This window comes from Chelmon rostratus, chromosome 4 (genome assembly GCF_017976325.1).
Source record: "Chelmon rostratus isolate fCheRos1 chromosome 4, fCheRos1.pri, whole genome shotgun sequence".
Lineage (NCBI taxonomy): Eukaryota > Metazoa > Chordata > Actinopteri > Chaetodontiformes > Chaetodontidae > Chelmon > Chelmon rostratus.
This window is the reverse complement of record NC_055661.1, coordinates 14,552,949-14,565,357: the sequence shown is the minus strand read 5'-3', so window position 1 is coordinate 14,565,357 and position 12,409 is coordinate 14,552,949.

Genomic DNA, 12,409 nt, shown 5'->3' with positions numbered 1-12,409 from the left:
TCAGTCACGTGTTTACTGGATCAATACCATCCTGTAAAAAGAAGCCATTATTTACAGCAGATCAGGCAAATGCAATGTGATGGAAGAAAACAAAGAAATCCCTTATTTTCTGTTTGACGTATCATCTTCTTCTTACCAGTTCTGCCAGCATCTGAAAAGTGTGTTGGATTAGTAATGAATCGCAAAGGTGATGTCTGCATGACTGACAGCAGCAGTGTTGACCAGCATATCTATGCCAGCCTTCAAAACATACACTCCCCTCTCTCTCTTTCTCTCTGTCTTTGGTTGCACAGCAGGGCTTAACCGATGTGGACAATAGTCACTTACTGTACGCGTCAAAGCTGGCTGTGAGCAAAAAACGCTCAGATATTGAGCGTATCATCCCACAGCCTCACTCTGATGAACCTATGAACGGATCTGAAACAGCACTCGGCACTGAAACCCAAAACTGAATTTAAGAATTTGGTAAAATAAAAACAAAGAAGTGTGCAAAAACGATTTATGGTTTAAGTTTTAGTCTTTTTTTCCTGCAGTGATTCTCAGAAAGGACCGTCTAGATGAAGATGACCTGCCAATAACTGATATTTGCTGTAATAACAGGCCGACATCATTCACCTGGCAAACGTGGTGCTCTCAACTTGACACACACACACACACAAACACACGCTCAAAACAAAGACTGCTGTCTTTTAGCCACCTGTATTGTAAAAGCTGCAATGTCCAGAAGGGCCCCCTCAGTCTATATTTTCTATCTGCAAAAGGGTATTTTCTTGGTATGGGTCAAATCATGTCTTTTTGTCTCTCTCACACCCATATGTCATATTTCCTCCTTCAATTCTTGCTCTCACAACAGCATCGGCTTTTAGCACTTGGTGTTTCTGCACTGCACTTCAGAGAGATACAGTTTCTGAATAAACCAGTGTGGCGTCTTCCTTGCAAATTGTTGATTAAGTATGAGTTTTAGTGGTTGGCACTCTTTTCTCCTGCTTCTTCCACTCAGACGTGGTGATAATCACTGCTCATACCGGCTACCCAGTTCATCTTCCATTCATTCCTGTATGCCCGGGAATAAATGGAAGAATTGCCGGGCAGAATTTTCCCAGGAAAGAGCAACTAGACACTACAACAACAGACGCAAAACCTCTTGTGAACTGGGAAGCGCTATTGCGTTATATCAATCAGTAACAGTATGTAGCAAACCAGATATTTAGTGATATGAAAACATTACAGTTTTACTGTAAATGATTGTGTAAGGAAATATTAAACTTCCAAAACTGCATTTATGTGTTGGTTCACGAACTGGGTCTGTAAGGACAAAAGGGTTCACGTCAAACAGCAGATTGGAGGTGAATTTATTAATTCAGAGAATGTTTACTGAGCATGCAAACTCCTTTTTTTCCTCCTAAGCTTTGTCCTCTTTTCACAGAGGCATAGTTTCAGAGCAGCTCTCTACCTTTATGCTTTATGCAGCTGCAGCGGGGAGGTTTCAGGGAACTGTGCCTCCCGCAAGCACACTTTGACAGCCAGTGACGGACATTTTCAGTCATCCCTTGCCCAGTTTTTCCAGCTGATCTTGAATCTTAGCTAGAGGCTCTTGTACTTTGTGATCAAAGCCATCCCATCAATACTGTCATGGCTATTATTTTCTACCAATGGGCGTTATTTTGATGAAACTCTCTCATCTCACCGTTTGTTTCAGCACAGGTATGACTGCGGCTCTGTTGTCCACGATAAAATAAAATCACCATGTGCTGCCCACAGATTTGCTTAATGAAAAAAAAAAAACAAAATGTATAAAAAGTTATTAAAAGACAACTGTTTCCTCAATCACCAACAACATGCAGTTCTCTGACATGAGTCATATATCCTCACTTCCGTGGCACACTCACTTTGGTGTAACACCGCAATGGCACTACTTTGACTGACTCACCCGTTTGTTGTCACAGACACATAATTACTGTACATTCCATGAAACATTTCAGGGCATAATTTATCTCATGGTTGCCATTAGCTTCAGTTAACACAGATGAGTAGACTGAATTGGCGTACGGTCACTTGCAAAGCACAGAACCTGAATACAGAAGCGTGTTGCGCTTCAATATGCTGCAAGTGTGGCAAATTTTATCCCCGTATGTTTAATGTACTTATTGATGCTCGTGCCGTATGTTTGTGGCGAGCTGGGAAAGTTGGACGCCAAGGCCCGTGAAAAATTCTGATACATTCAAGTGCAAGTTTCCAGACCTGCTTGCCCTGTCATCAAGATTTTGTCCAAAAATGACACACTCCATGCTCTGTTGCAACTTTTTGTGGCAGTGGGGTGCCGCAATGCCAGCTATCATCAGCAGAGATGCTTTTGTTTCCCATACTTAAGAGGAAAGGAAGTCTCATTCAGTTCTTTCTATGAACTAATTGAGGGTTCGCCCCTTTCAGCCCCTGCAGCTGGAAAGTCCCACTCATGCACTGAGGTACCTGGAGCCGAGCGTGCCGCTTCATATCAGTCAACTTCACTTTCACAACAGCAGCGCTGTGGAGCTGCTGAACTCTGCTGACCTTGTGTCCATGACGACTTCTCTGGTTTTATGCACAACATTTTTCTCGGACTGCGAATTCCTTTATTTTGAATTTTAACAAGTGAGTGACACATTCTTCCTTAATGCCGCAAGTGTTGTGTCACAAGTTTGTCTTTTTTTTCTATCGTTTAACAATGTTACACACTTTTCCCGATGACATCACGCGGGTTACTGAGAGCACCTATTTTGCTCTGGCCTTTTGTTCTCCCCCTTCTCTCGCTCTGCCTCTGCCGCAAATTCTTATCCGCTTAATTTTCAATAAATGTTTTAGCTTTCATGTGGCTGAGAAAAACTTGACTGGTTTGCTTCAGGAGGCTACACAAACCAGTGAAGGGGCCATGTGTTGCAGTAGCCTTAGCAATGAGTGTCTATGGGAGGATTGAGTGTCTTGGTTCCTCCTCTGGGGTTTGTGTAAGACAAACTACAAGGCTGTTACGGTCCTATAAATAACGGTTTTATTGCGTGGGGAATTTTAATGCTTTTTGCACAAGTGCTCTGAAGGCTTTCGCATGTGCCAGCAACAGACTTGACTTCAATGGAAGGATGCATAAGACTTGTGTATATACACACACACAACAGGGTCAAGAATTACCTTTTTTCAGGATGCTGGTTTTTCCTTCTTGATCGGATGTTTTGTTTCATTACCACTAGGCAGGTGGCAGGTCTGATTAACTAAGAAATCTTACATTTGCTTCACTATTGAGCAAAAAACTGGTGTTGTGCGTACAGCTCTTCATTCGATGATCATGATTTGTGCATTTGTCAGTATCATCCAAATTCAAATCATACATGTTTTGCATTATGTCATATCGCTGTTCCTGTAGTCTACCAGAGAGCAGTTGACACGTAGCCTTCAGTGATCCAACAGTGTGAATTTGTGCACAAATATTCAGATTTTTGCACTTCACATAACCTTGTTTACATTTGTTAATAATATAAAAAGTGTGTATAATATATGCACAATTTTTGCTCCAAACTTTGTACATAAACGCTTTATTCTCAATTTCCTCAGTTTTAGTATCCGTTGTTTGATTTAAGTTATGATGCACCATACATCTGAACCCACCCTTCTTTCTAGATGGCCTTAGACTGGTGCCATTGCCTTCTCTCTGCAAAAAACCAGTCCACCCACCACCCTCAACTACTGAGTTTTTATTAGTGGTGGCATTATTTTTTGCTAAGCTGGTGGTTTGTGTTGGGTAAGCCTTTTAAACAGCTGGCCGTATAGTGCCAACTTTTTTTGTTGCTACAATATGTTAATTTATTTGCCCTTTAGTCAAATATCATTCAAGTTCTTCTCAAAGAGGATAATAAACTGGAAGAAGCTGTAATAAAAGTCACTATCACAGCACAAATGTGATTGCCAGCGATCCCCTACAGACAAACAAGGATGCCTGGAGATGGTCAGACCCTACTTTGGAAACTACTGCACTTTATATAACAGAGAAATCCCTGAAAACACAATACCACATATGTGGTTTTATGGATCTCAAGAAAACCAGTCAGTTATGTCACAGACACAGTAATGCAGGTGTAACAGCTTCACAGATGAATTTTCCCCAGAAATATTGTTCAGTGTTGGTCATGCATGCAGCCAATACAAAGGAAGAAGAAGCCACAAGTGGAATATAGTCATATGAACAATAGAGTTTTATTGCCTGTTTCAAAGCATGCACTTGTGTTCCTACTTTATTGTAATTCCATAACCAAAATATACTCATGATTTTTGAGCAGACGTTGAGATGACTAAAAAGAGGAAAAAGTTCAGTCATCTACAAACGTTTCAAATTGTCTGTGAGATTTAGCATCTCATGATACCATCAAACAGCCATGGTGATGCGTTTTAAAACCATGGCCAGACTCCGAGCAAGCCAAAAGATGCCTAAAAAGGTGAAGTGAACAACAACGCCTGCTCCCTGTGAAGATTATACTTTGGGGAATGATGCACTACTTTCAGTGGCATGACACTGCTGACTATTTAGCCTACTGTTCATATATTTAACTCTTGCGCCAAAAATAATCCGCAGATTGTTTCCCGTGTGTAATTTTTTGCTCTCATGGCATATTGCCTCAGTCTGAAAAACATTCCAATCTGGAGGCATGAGGAAAGAACATCTGAAAGATGCTCTTAGGTCAAAAGCTATTCTTGCACAGATATTTTGTTTGCTGCACCACAAGAGATGCTGTCTGGCTTTTATTTTACTGGGTTTTGTGTTTAGCAGTTGAAATGACTGTAACTGCACATGCACAAATTGCCAACATCCGCAAATACTGGGCCAATGATATCAGAGTGACAGCATGTTTCTCTTCGTGGCATCATTTAAAAAAAAAAAATTGCTACAATCATCACAATAATTATTCAGATTTTAAAAAATCGAGCCCATTATTATTGATGTCACTGTTATCATTACTATTAAAATCATAAAAGTGAATAATATCCAGACTGTTTTATGAGCGTTTATTCCAGTGTTCGCAGCACTGGCACACATGCTCGGTGGCAGAAATGTTTTTCTAAGCCACTGACACTGGTGTGTCACTTGTGTTTTTCAAGCCATGTGGAAAAACGCGTGTTTGGGGTTTGGGTGGCACAAGCTGCGACAAAACCACATGGAAATATGGACATTTCATCGCAGATATATAATCTCGGATCGAGGTTCCAAATAATTTTCTTGACTGTAAATGAAGTGTCTTAGTGCGAGACAAATGCCACTGCACGAAAACACTGTAACACACTGTTTCCCTAATTATTTTTTTATTTGAGAACAGTATTTCCCCAATATCTAATTTATGAGTAATTGCTTTTAAAACTCACAGTGAGTCACGAGGATGTAAAATATGTCATTCATGGTTTTGCAAGTATTAACGGCCATTTTATCCGCACTCAACAGAATCACATGTGCTGTTGTACTCTGCAATCCTGTAATCAGTGGTGTAGAGCAGAATACATTCAAGTGTACTCATAGACTACTATGCAGGACTCCATGAAACAGTTTGTCACACCATTACTGAACTGCTGTTTATTTTAACCATTGTTGAGTACTAACAGAGGGGTCTAAAATAAAGATAGTATTTGTTTGAGGAAGGTCACTCCCTTGCAGAAGGACCCAAAATTTTGTGGTATACAAATGGGTTTATTCACGTCTCAAGCACCACTGACACATATTTCCATGCAGCACAATGCCATCAAAGGAGAACACTGAGAGCCGGCCAACACACAGAAGTGTGATACAATTACTTGACCTCTGACTGAAAAAAAAACCTTCTGCTTCTTATGTGAGACGAAAATATTTTAAGTCGCTCTTGTCGTAACGTCTGAGGACAAACTGCTTTCAGGGAGTGATGTAACCCAACATCAGCTGAACTACAAATCCACAGCTGCAGACACTTCACGTGAGGTCACTACTTAGCTCCACTTGAAAAACAACAAGGAATGTGTGTCAGGGCGACCGCAAAGGAAATTCAAAGGCTTGGTAAAAGGGTTTTAGGGCATCTAGCTGACGGGTCTACCAAGCGGTCGCTTAAAAGCAGTCAACAAGCAAAGACTCTCAGACGGAACAATTTCCCTGTGTTTTTATAGAGTAATGAGTAATACCTGGAAAATCAGGTATTAAAAGCTGCTGTCATGAACTGATATAGAAATTGAAATTAGACCTGAAAATATCTACTTGGGTGTTCAGATCAAAATGAGCACTGTGCTGGTGGGGGTTTGTTAGTATGTGGGTTTGCACACATTTGACAGTGTCATGTAAATGAATGAAGTGGTTTTGGTTGTTCACACAGGGCTGCTGTCTGTCTGAACATGGCCTGAAGCTCATCCACCAGCATCTCATCCACTTGAAAAATTAACTTCAAGGACAACACCAGTGATTCTTCATGTTTTATCCCATTTAATACAATTACAATCACACATACTTCATATGTCAATAGCAGCATATTGATTCCTGTGGTGTCCTCACGTTCCTTTTTGTATCACCCCATCAACACTGAATCCGAAAACAGTCAGTGTTCTGTCGCATTCGACAAAGGAAGCTGGAAATCTTTTCACTTGAGAGGATGAAACACGAGAAACTTCTGAAGTTTTGCTTGAAAATTTGACTAAAATTATGTATTGGTTAATTGGTCAGTATTTATTGATTGCCTACACGAATAATCAGCTTCATCCCTACTTGAAAGTATAGCATTAATTAGACATGAACTGATGGTCGCTGAACCAATTTGTTTTGCCTGTTTTTGAAGAGGCTGCATGTTTAATTCCTGTTAATTCATGTTTAATGTTTAACAGTGGCCATCCATGCATCATATCTAATGATTCATTAACGTAGTACCTCCCATTCTGTTCTCTAGTAACTCATTACCATCTACTACATAGTCCTTGAATCCTAATTATTCAGGAACTACTCAATATCGATTCATTGATGATCAGCTTGTTCCTGATTTAGTAGTCACTCATTCCTTAGCAGCCGCTCGCATTTCTGTGTGCCGTACTGTAAAATGTCACCAAGTGGATTGCCTAGTTATACATGGGCCTGACAGGAATAAGTCAGTGCCCAAATTTCTCTTTGCTTTCCTCTTTTTCTGAGAATATGTTCACCACACAGTCATGTTAGAAGACACCTAATCAGTCAGTGAGAATAGCATTTTCTTTTTTCCGTTGAAATGATCACTGAAGGACTTTTCTGCATGTCACCATAACCTACATTGCCACATCCCAGATTGCAGATTCTCTGTGTTGGAAAAGTCAGAGAATGTTCCGGCTGACTGGAAATGCGCTGCCATTATGGCTTTGCCTTTCAGGGAAACCTGCATTTAGAAGTCTAGCTGCCACTTGGAGCTGTGAAAGCCACTTGCACACCAGAGCAATTTCAAACCAGATGATACATTTGACAAGTGGCGTGGTGACCATGTGAGGTCCAAATCAGACAAACCAAGCCAGTCTGCCGACAGGGTTTTCAAAATAACCCTCACTCCCAACTCCCATGTGCCTCCTATTTAGTGGGTGATTTCTGACGTCAAGTTAGGTAGACCTGCGCAAAGGCCACGCAGGTCTATAATGAGCAAGTGAACGCAGAATAAAATACAGACTCCTTATATTTACAGAATGTGTGTGATTTGCATATTCTGTAATTTCTGTGTTCTTTGGTGGATGGAGCGTTTGTGTTGGTGAATGCAACACACTCAAATTGTTGTGGCGTCTGGATTTGGCTCATAAACTTATTTTGCCTCAGGTTTCATTTCATATGCATGAAGTTAATCTTGCACGAACTTGCAGATGCAATATCGTTTAATCTTGTTTATTGTATTTAATCGTATGATTTACCAGAATGAATGCCTCCCTTACCTTTGTATGACTGCACACAAAGGCACTGCACAATGACAAGGGAAGGTCTGGGATCCTTCCGCATTTAGAGAAACCTGTTGGCATAAGACCTGAGAAAAAGTCTGTAGCTTGATGGCAGTGAGCTTTACAGTCAGGAGCTAATTCAATAAAGATCTTTTTTCTCCCAGCACGCCTCTACAGCTGAGCCTAAAATGAGAGAGGATAGAAGACAGTAACCCAAGCGCTATGGAAGGGAGTCTGAGTTGCCACATTAAAGGCAAACTCAGGCCGCTGTCAAGCAGCGTTAAGCACCGCTCTCATAAACTCCTGTCACATACTATAGACTGGCTGTGAATGAACTGCACCATAACCTCTGGGTGACTTCTTTCTCTGTATTATAACTCAGAGGTCAAAGACAGTCCTAGACAGAGTGGTCAGTGTTCTTCCACAGACATCATGTTATTTTATCTGACTGGCACTTACTGAATTGCACATTTTCCCCACCCAGATTAATTGTAACCATTATAGACTAATAACCACAAACATGCCATCAACCAGCAAGTGAGGTCATCTAGGATTACAGTTAAGGACCATGGCCAGTGTGGCAAACTGGGGCGGGGTTGATTGGCTCAATGAGCAGTAAATATTAAAAGCTCTACATAAAGCCACACTCACAGCTGTGGGACAATCCATAATAAAATGATGGGTATAATTAGGAAATATTTTTACAGGTAAGTCGTGGAAGGAACAATTCTCCACTGTAAGCAGAAGAAAGTCATGATACCATCCTGTTCTCATTCCCAGGTTGTCAAATAGCGACTGCCACATCACTCAGCAGCTCATACAGATGCACAAGGTACCTTTTAGCATCCTCATACGAGTCGGGGCTGAAGAGTAAGGAACACACACCAGCAGACAGACTGACATTTGCAAGTAAACCAAAAAATGTCAAATAAAATCTGAAGTTTTTCTCCCTTTTGGCGTGATTCTTTCTCAAAGGAACACAGGGCATGTGATTTACAAAAGAGACAAAACATTCAATTTCATTTCGATTAAGAGACAGAGCCAGTTTGCCTAGCTGGAGACTCCCCACTGAGGAGTGATTTTCTGTACCTGTGTCACGTGTCGCCACTGACTCGTCCCTTTAGGAGACTTACGGCAGTTCCTTTCACGTAAAAGATATCTGAATGCTGTTCACCGGTCAAAAAGAAAATACTGAGAATATATAATGATAAAACAATTTAGCAGTAAGAATTGTGGTCCTGGGGCTGAGTGTAGTCTGAAAATGCTTCTTTGTATTATTTTGCAGCACTCAGTGCAGTGTATGGTGGTTTCGTTGTCCTTCTTCTCTTACTATATCCCATGTTTGAGGGCACTACACACAACGTTAACGTGTCCTGGATGTATGTCTCCGCCAAAATCGAGGTAAGATAGCAAACAAGCAGTATAGCCAGGCTAACTAGCTTCCACCTTCCATATGGAAGTTAGTTAGCCTGGCCTGCTAAGTTCCACTTTCCATTGGAGTACACAGATAATAGCACAATGGGTTCTCACAAATATTGAATGTTTAAAGCTAAGTTTGACTTTAAGACAATTAATGTCTCTCTCATGGAAGGACAACAAATAATATTTAACAATTAGCCCTACCATTGATTTTCGTAATTGTACAAGCTGTGAAGAAGAAGGGATGGACAGTCATGTATGCACTAATGTTGGAGGAAAACTCGGTTGAAATGCCATATTTAAAGTTCAGTTTTATCCTGGGAAAATATTTCACAGGATATCAGTTTGGATATCGCAGACATCACAAATACCTTTAAAGATGCACCTCACAACCGGAAAATGTCCTTGTATTAGCTTCCAGACAGCAGTAATACCTACATGAACCAGCAGCACTGTTGGTAGCAAGTGAATGGCAAGCATGATAAACCACTGCACCACAGAATAAGTTATCCAGATAGTGTATACTTTAAGTTCATACATTTTTATTGTTACTTAGAAAGCTGAAACTTCCGGTGTCAACAGCAGTTGAAAGTGAGACATTGCAGCACTGCAATGAGATCCAATGTTCTAATGTAGCATTAGCACTGGGTTGAAAGCAAAGCATTTGCTCCAGCTTTAGCATCAGGTTGGAGGTACAATATTTGGCCAGGGAGGGGCAGAGGGCTGTCTCTGCCTAGCCAGGCCTGACGCCTTAAACCAGGCTTTTACAGTAGGAAGGAGTGAAGCACACCGAGGTTTACCGCCATGCTGGGATCACCAGTTTAATGGAGGCTCGCCCTAGCCCACATTCAAACCCTGCATCTCTTGGCTCCCTTCCGGCAGCTGGGGTATACTGGGGAGCGTTCCCATGGAAAAGCTGTTAAACTGGCCACGGTAGTGAGGATGAGGAACAAGTTTCCATCATGTTCTAACTAGCTAGAAAGAGATTCACATATTGCACTGCTATATAGTCTTCTGTAGTGTAAGATAGTTCTATCAATTGTGATGTAGTGGGTTTTAGTGGGCAGATGGAAGGTTTTACTGCATTTTTCCAATCTAGTTGCTACAGGTATGTGCATTGTCAGGTCTGTTTCCTCCTGATGTTTTAACTGACCTATGAGGGGTCTGAGCAAGCTTGTTTTTGCATCATCTCCATGTTGCTATGCAGACTGACTTTTCCATTGGCAGGGTTTTACCAGTCGTCCTTAAAGACAAGCCTGGTCCTGATTGTTCCGGATCGTACGGCGGAATCAAATTAGGGACTGGTAATGGCCATAAAGTCCATGTCTGAGGCATTATACTCAAGGGCGTGGGCCCACCTCACATTTCCCATCCGCATTTCCTTTTGTCCCAATGTGTGAGTGGGACCATCAGCTTTTTTTCATTACCAGCTAATCTGGAGGATTTGTAGCTAAAACAACAACCAGATAAAAAAAAGCACAAATCAATGGGAGAGAGTGATGTTCCATAAATGAACTGTTTGTTCATAATTGGCCAACTCATACATCATGCTTATTCTTCCATGAGTGGGCACCACGCTTTGCTGTTGTTTATAAAATCCAATAATGTTGTAGATCACAATGATTCAAAGTGCATGTCTTGCTTTTTTTTTTTTTTTTTGTCTGGTGATACTGGAATCCCACAGCTAAATAAAATACCAGTCTACAATGCAAGTCTCTGCACACTTTTTTCCCTGTAATAACCATGGGCGCTTTAAAGATGATCTGTATCACTATGTGGGAACATTTCAGACTACTTAAATATGTAAACAGTAGCCACCATACAATAACTAATTACTAACTGCTGACTGTGGCTGTTGTTTGGTTAGTTTTATCCTCATTTACCCTCTCCCGTGGGCATGTGAACACTGAATTATGATAATATGCATTATTAAAAAGAGCAGACAACCAATTCTGAAATGTTTCCAGACTCCAACTTGTGAAATACTGGAAGCACTCTTGTTATCACTACTTTTTATTTCATTTTTTTCCCTTCTCCGCAGGACCCTTAGGCTTTGAAATTATATTGTGGCATTTTGCTGGCACAGTGATAACAGCTAGATATCAATCTTGCATTTCTAAAAATGTATTCCCCACATCTTTGCTGGGCTATTGATGTGTAAGATCAGCACCGTAATGATTACCTTGTGCTCAACACCTGTCAATCTAGTTTAGATTCTCACATATTCTGACTTGCAGAATTTGCTTGGAAATAACACAATCTCTGATTCTTTTATTGCTATTGCTGAGTCAGTATCTCGGCTCTGATTGCCCAGTTTAAATGCCTTCCCAAAGACATTACAGCAGCAGCGGCAATGTGCCAACACTTATGCCGTAATCAAACATTCATTCTTCCAGACATCTCAATAAGAAAAGCTCAGTGAGGAATTCAAACACAAGGGAGATGGGTTCTTTTCGTTTCATTGTTGGAAGTTATGTCCTCCATTCTAATATAGATATATTGAGGCAGATATATAAATATATAGTTCAGTTAAATTACTTGCCCTGTACATTAATAAAAGATGACCATAACAGGCATTGGGGGTCCTGTGAACAAAATTTAAAATTTTTACCTCAACGCACAAAAGCCCTTAATTTACATTGCACAGATTTCCTCCTGGTACTCTGGGTTCCTTTTGGGTTCCTTTTGGGTTTCGTTCTGATACACACATCATAACCTGCATGAAACACTGTAGATAACAATAATAGAGGAGTCATAACTGATTGCAATTAGGGTGGCCATCTATTGACAACACAAGTCAAGTGATGTCAATATTGTGTAAAACGGTCTTACCCAGTGCTCTCTGAGGAAAGCTTTGATTTCCCACATCTATTAGGACCATTTACATAAAGTGTAAGCAAGACCATGTCTGCTTTCATTATTTGTGTTCCCGTGTGACATTGAGCCATATAGCCACATATTATAAAGACATCATCATCCATCTTAGCACACATGCCCGCATTGTTTTTCTCATTCCTTCACCTAGTTCACAGTGAACTGTAATTCCACAAAGTGTGCCTTTCTCATCAATGAGATGTGT